We start from the raw sequence: 7,452 nt of genomic DNA, 5'->3' as shown, positions 1-7,452 counted from the left end.
TGGTATATACCAGATGATGGTCACTAATTCCAAGGGGAATGATTCCAGACTCCAAACACCCAAATGAATCAGCTGTATATATATGATCTATGAGAGTTCTTGAGTCCTTACATTCTCGAGTTGGAACAGTTATTTGCTGATGTAAGGTGTAAAGTAGCATCAAGTTTTTTAGTCCTGATGATGTTAGCTCGTCAATGTTAAAATCAACCAAAACAATGATGTTTTGATTTACAGCTGATAGTTGGTCAATAGCTGAATCCAATCTATCAAACCAGTCCACGTGTTCACTTGGTGGTCTGTAGACATTAATGTATGTAATTGGTGAAGAGTTCTTTTGTTGTATTTTTATAGAAAGTAATTCTAAGTCCCAGTATGATCAACACAATCTTCACTGGCAGAAATGTTGTCACGAATGTATATGGCAACACCAACACCATGCCGGTTCCCATCTTTTAGAAATAAATTATATCCTTTGATCAATATTTCAGAGTCATTGATGGTGTTGTCAAGGTGAGTTTCAGACATTGCAAATATATCAAAGGTATGGTTCCTCAGTACTATTCTTGGGTGGTCAAATTTACTAAGAAGTCCCCGTACATTGAGATGACCAAAAGACAAGCCCTTTGGTAGATCTTGGATAAAATTGTCTGAAGCCTTGTAAAAGTCATAAAATGTGTAGAAATGTTCCACACAGACATCACAGATCCAAGTTTACCTGTCCTTGATTAGTAGTAATCACACAGGTAGAATGAAACATTGCTGGACAACTAACACAGGTAACATAATCTAATTCACATACAGGTAAGGTACATTAAACACGGTTATCAACAGGTATGTATGCTGTAGGTGAGACACTGCCGGGTAGGAGATTAGTATCCTGGTGAAAGGGTCCCGGGTTAGATTTAACGTCATTTGAAAGAATAAGACATAGGCGTAAAATCTGGTAAAAACCGCTCACTCTCCTTGATTTCTGGGAGTTCTTACAACAATGTATAATTTCATGTAAAAAATTATCTGGCTAAAGCTTCCCTTCCAAAAGATAAAATTTTTAGTTTTAACACTGGCCAAGTATTTTCCAGATTGTAATCCACTTCATCATCAGGTTTTTGGAAATAAAGTTTACTACTAAGTTGAGCAATTAGCAGGAGAGCATATGACACACCACCTGCCCTGGCGGCAATCTTGGTTTCGGTTTTTTTTTATGGAATTTGAGTTTGAATGATGATTATGTTGTCATGTTGGTATTTTCCTGGTGGTTTTGTACCATATTGTCATAATAACTTCATCAAATCATTATTGATAAATAACTTATGAAACGGTATTGGTTTTTGATTTGGCTTTAATACACAGTATTTATTTATTTGTTTTGTCCTGGTGACAGAGATCACTAAACATAAACAACATAGGGCGTTATTACAAACACAAGGTTATCTTTCCTTTACAGACGTAATAATATTACACGTTACTTCATTTCTGAAAAAATAAAAACAAAGATATATCGATTGATCATTATCTTAAATGATTTTGACGTCATCGACTTTTTGCTATCAGAGTGAGGTTATTGACTAAAAGTTTGTTAGTATCGAATTATCTTCAACTGTCGGGAATATGACCATTTTACGTTAAACATGAAAAATGTATACCCTCAGAGTGCTTTTATATTTGTTAAACTGCTCTGTTGATCACAAGATAGATTGAACGTATATTGCGTTATTTTATACACAAATATAAATACTTTATGTGTGAAAATGCCTACTGTCAAGCCGGATCTGTTTGTGATTAGTCTGGTTTTAGAAAGACATGGACACCGTCGGTTTAACGGTTTGAAAGCAAGATTGACATGCATCTATGATAGTCAGTTCTGTTTAAGAGCATCAAATAATTAATATACTTATATATGATTGGGTGAGATCTGATAATAACATTCTATTGCAAATCCACAATCGATTTCTAAAAGCATCAATTTATTGAATAGTCTAATTTTCGCGGAGCAATAATTTGCTGTTAATGAAAGTCTGTTGCGGTTCTTGTGTTTTATATTTCAATATGTATGTATCTATATTTTAATATTGATGTAAAGTTTTATATTATTTATTTACATTGTATGATAATTTGCACTATTATCAGTATTGTATTGAGTACAACGAAATCAAAACAATTTACTCAAAATTGTCAAATATATAAATAATTACCTTAGTGAATTCATTTCGTACTGTAACATTTCAATTCTTACATCATACAACACAAAGTGATGCTTCTTTTTTTTCTTTTCAAAATTCAACAATAAATGACATTGATTCGATATTGTGTAAGTGTCCCTGTTTGTTATCATTACTTTTACCATATTAAATGACCTTATGAATATGGCTGCGTGGTTGCCATACCAATTTGTATTCACTTCTTGTTGATTTTTCACATTTATAAAGTATCACCTTTCTATTTCATGTCACAGTTGACAATATCATCAAATGTTTGATTCTAATAAAAGAAAATATGTCAGCCGTGGACGACTATTGAAGTGAAAAGTCATTTTTCTGGTGGTCATAATGATCTAATATTGAAACATCCTTATGTCCATTTATGGTTGTGATAATAATTACATGTTTTACCATTCTTCTTGTCATGTAGTAACACATGTAAAACATGTCAGAAGGTAGCTGTCTCCTACTTCTACTGGATAAGTACATAGAGAACGATACATTAATTACAATGCCCGTTTCACAGAATAATGCTTGCAAATTCGGTTGAATCTCCTGTCATTTATCGAAGTCTCTCTCCGATGTCCGTTGTGTTAGTGAACAGCCATTCCAATATAGATCTATTGATGTCGTGTATACACACAAAGAAGAAATATAAGCAACAATTTAAACAGATAATTCACGCAGAAAAAGAACGTTTTATGCCCTTTCATATACTAGAATAGGAACTGGGTAGAGCAAGTACATCATGAATCTTAGGAAATGCGTTTACATTTGCCAAGAACTTTATTAAACAGGTGTGCATGTCTCCGATATTATTGCATTGCACTGTATTACAATATTATCATTTCTTTTAGACTCAAGTTGTTTTAGAATGTGGATGTAATTATCATTTCTAGGCATATACTTTGATTAGATATTTTTTTGTCGTTGTAATATCTCTTTTCCTATGAATTAAAAAAGTATACTATTCCTAATAAGCCGGTTATGAAATTTGTGATTTTTAACGACTGATCATAACAATGGGCATACCTTACTGCAATTTTGATCATTTGAATATGAAAATGCGATACAGGTATTGCTAAACATAAACATGGTATTATGAGTGATTAAAACACATGTATGTCTTAATGCATCTATAAACAATACGTTTATCATGTGCAGTGTATTTATTTAAAATATCTTTGCATGAATTAGAGCAATGAAGAAGTTACAGTCGGGGTAAGAGAGGCATGTCATTTAAATAGACTAGTTACAATTTAAAGTGCAAGAGCACCAGTCACTATCTTATTCCGGTTAATGAAAGAGAATATTGAATTATACTGTATGAAAAATCATTTCAAATAAATTTCACAGTATAATAATTCTGCCGTGCATTAGTTGTACTCTTGAGCTTTAACATAAAATGGTTTGACACTGGAGCTTTGATATAAAATAATATGACATCATGACATCATGACATCTCCCTGATGTATACCTTGTTAATGGACTTGTTTTAAACACTAGCAAACTTCAGTAATCTACAATGCAGTGTATGTAACACATGGTATATAAGTATGCTTTGTTCTGTGCAGTTCGTACATGCATTGACTTATGCACATATCTTGTGTATAACTAAACCATTGAATATAATTTCATTCATACAAGAGTGACATATATATAATAGTATTATAGTATTTTGTTTAGTTTTTATTAACTTTTTGTTATTTTTGTAAAATGCCAGTACACAAGCAGTGTGCTTACTGCGAAGCAGATTATAAAGTCTGAATATATTGTCTGAATCAGGCAGATGTTCTGTCTTTCTTGAAATATAACATCAATAAAGATTTATGTTTAGGTAACCCTGTATGTAAGAAATGCAGAAGGAGATTCTACAAACACCATGAACCAGTAGAGAATTCTAACAGTGGTTAAGACCATCAGAATGAGACACCTGACTCTAATAAAATCAAACTTGATATTCCACGACCTACGCTTACTGAATCGCGATGTTTCGTTTGTGGAAAGTCCAGAGATGAAAAAGTAAAATGGTGAAACCATGCACGGAAATAAGAGTTAAGACTTTCATTAAGACAGGTGTCTTGATTCCAAACACATCTAGGTGTTGTGCTTCTCATATAGTGGATGGTGATATTCATTTCAATGTTCTTCAGTCACTCACTTCTACGAGCGAAGACTCAGAACTGGATTCATCTGAAATATCAGAAATCCTGCTTTCACCGTGATCACTGGCTTCTAGAAAAAGTTGTTTGGACTTTGATTCACCTGATGGATTAACTGATCAAGATTATTATCGACTCAAAGGACTTTATAAAATGTTGTTTCGAAGGTGTGCAATCTTTTGATTGAATATTCTAATGGACTGACCCCAATATCAGACTGGTATTGTCAATGTAAGGTTGTTGCCAGAGTAGTCGGCAGCTGTGCCCATATTGCATGTCCTATTGTATCTTTCTTATGACTGACACCAGTCTGATACTACACAAACAACTGCCTCCTCAAGTTTCCTTAGTTGTGTTGATGACGCAATGACGGTGGAGAACTGGTCAGATTGTGACAGCGACAGTGACTCCTAAATGAATATCCCGACACCATCTTTCCCCTTACTAAAGCAGTAAACAAAAATACAATCCTGTAAGTAATAGACAAAGGTCATTTATGATCCTGTGAAACCCGGTGCTAAATTGACTTTTTTCCATTTTAATATCATCCATTTTTGCAAAAATACATACACTGCACGTGATAAACGTATTGTTTATAGATGCATTAAGACAAAAACGGTGCTCAAGTGTGACTTAATTAGTAATTATGGCACTTAATTACCGTGACCTACTTTGGCATATTTTTTGGTCATTTTTTTCTAATGAAGGTTTTAAAATATATCATCAAATGACATTTAAGAGAGCAAAACTAAAAAAAAATATTTTAGTTTGATAATTATTGCAATAATTATGAATTTGATCCCACACTTGTCCCCCCTATAACAACTGAACGGCCTTGAGCTGACCTTAGATAAATGTCATGTCATTACCGTCTGACTTCAAGTTTTTGATAGACAAAAAATAAAAAAAATATTCGTTATGGCCACCAGAAGGCCCAATAACATCACTTACGAGTCCTAGAATGACGAAACAGCTGTACAATGCAGCTGTATTCATTGCTTGGTACTACTGTGTCTTTCCCAATTAGTTCTAAATGGTGCTATTTACTTATGTGTCTTTCACAATGTTTGTGCTCATAGTTTCCAATTCAGATGTCGTTGTGGGTTGAATTCATTAATTGATGATTATCCATAAGTATGTAGATAAGCGTGTAAAATATATCTGCCTAATGGCTTTGAATAATGCGTTCTGATGACAACAGCTTTTAGTATATCAATAAGCAAATCAAGTTATAGTGCATGTGTCCTTTTTATTGTTAATGCCAATGTAAAGGATGTTACTACCTGCTTAATATCCATTATCTGCCTCATTATTCAAAAAAGATATTTGTGTCTTATTACCTGTATTTAATTAACGAAACGGAAATAAAAGTATAAAAAAAGGTGATACGAGTCATCCTTAGTCAATTGACCGTTTTTAATAATATGATATTCTTTAATTCAAATGTAATGGAAATATTGATTTTGTCTTTCGCATTTACTTTCCTTTTTGATAAACACTTTAATGACAACTGTAGGTCAGGCAGAAATAGGAAGATGTTGGCTTAAAATGTCATTTTAATGTGTTTTATATCGATACTTCCTTCTATCTGTATTATACTTTGATTAAGCTTCAGGAAATGTCTACCGTTTTAAAGTTACGGTTCAGCACGGACCTATTAAAGATCTTTGTAAAAATTTTGCTTACTTTCCAATGGCGAATCTGTTAAAATTCTTTTATTTTTTTTGACAGCATGTCAATGACACACGGATCAATGTCTGTACTATAATGCTTAGTCATTTCAATTTTAAACACTTAAATTAATGTCTACACGTACCTCCACATTTTTCGTTTTCCTTTTTTCTAACACAAGAATAGGACAACGGTCCTTTTTCGTTCGTTCTCATTTATTAATTTGTTTGATTTTTTTTCATTTTTCTTTTTTCACAAAGTATATAAAAATTGCTCCCATCTTTTTATTTCTGAACTTCTTTTGTTTTATGAAAAAGATATATATCTGTCTTTTTTTATATATTCCATATACCTGCTTCGAACAGATTTTGTATCTTTTGCAGTCTCGTCTCGGATCATGTGCCACTTCTACAATTCCACAATCAATCATTTGTGTTTCCTTATCAAACGGTGCAGATGTCTTGATCTTAAAATACTATGGTAAGTGAAGTGTTGAGGAACTGTGGTGTTGAGCTGACAATTAGCGATATATGACGAGATATAATACCAGTAAATTACATTATGATAACTAGTTCGTTCGTAGGCAAATGTATATGGCGATCAATTGTTTATACTCGAAAAAAACAGAAAGCTCTGAGTATTGTTAACTACTGAAGAAACATCACCTTACAATATATATAGCTTGTAAAGCTGACTAAGTATTTGTCATTAGGGGTTAATAAGCAGTGTATTCAGTGTCGGGAGATGGTTCTATTTTATAGTCTCAAAACTACTGACTATTTGTCGTCATCGAAAATAATGTAATGATAGAACTTTTAATATTTTTGTCTTTTATAATGGATTGGAAACTGAAATCATTTTTTACATTGACGTCATATCATTATGCATGGCAGATGAATATATATATGACAATTACATTAATATGAGATACGATTTTATCAATAACGTCATATCATTATGCACGACAGATGAATAAATATATGATAACTACAAGTACTGGATATACGATTTTATCAATAACGTCATATCATTATGCATGACAGATGAATAAATATATGATAACTTCAAATACAGGAGGTAATATTTTATCAATAACCTCATATCATTATGCACGACAGATGAATAAATATATGATAACTACAAGTACTGGAGATAAGATTTATCAATAACGTCATATCATTATGCATGACAGATGAATAAATGTATGATAATTACATAAATATGAGATACGATTTTAACAATAACGTCATATCATTATGCATGACAGATGAATAAATTTATGATAACTTCAAATACAGGAGGTAATATTTTATCAATTACGTCATATCATTATGCATGACATGAAAAAAACATATGATAACTACAAGTACAAGGGATAAGATAAATGTATTAGTTTTGCGCATTTTCGTATTATTTTTTAA

This window comes from Ylistrum balloti, unplaced genomic scaffold (genome assembly GCF_031769215.1).
Source record: "Ylistrum balloti isolate Yb309-2 unplaced genomic scaffold, AGI_CSIRO_Ybal_v1 Utg371602, whole genome shotgun sequence".
Taxonomy (NCBI): domain Eukaryota; kingdom Metazoa; phylum Mollusca; class Bivalvia; order Pectinida; family Pectinidae; genus Ylistrum; species Ylistrum balloti.
Note: the sequence above shows the minus strand (reverse complement) of the source record.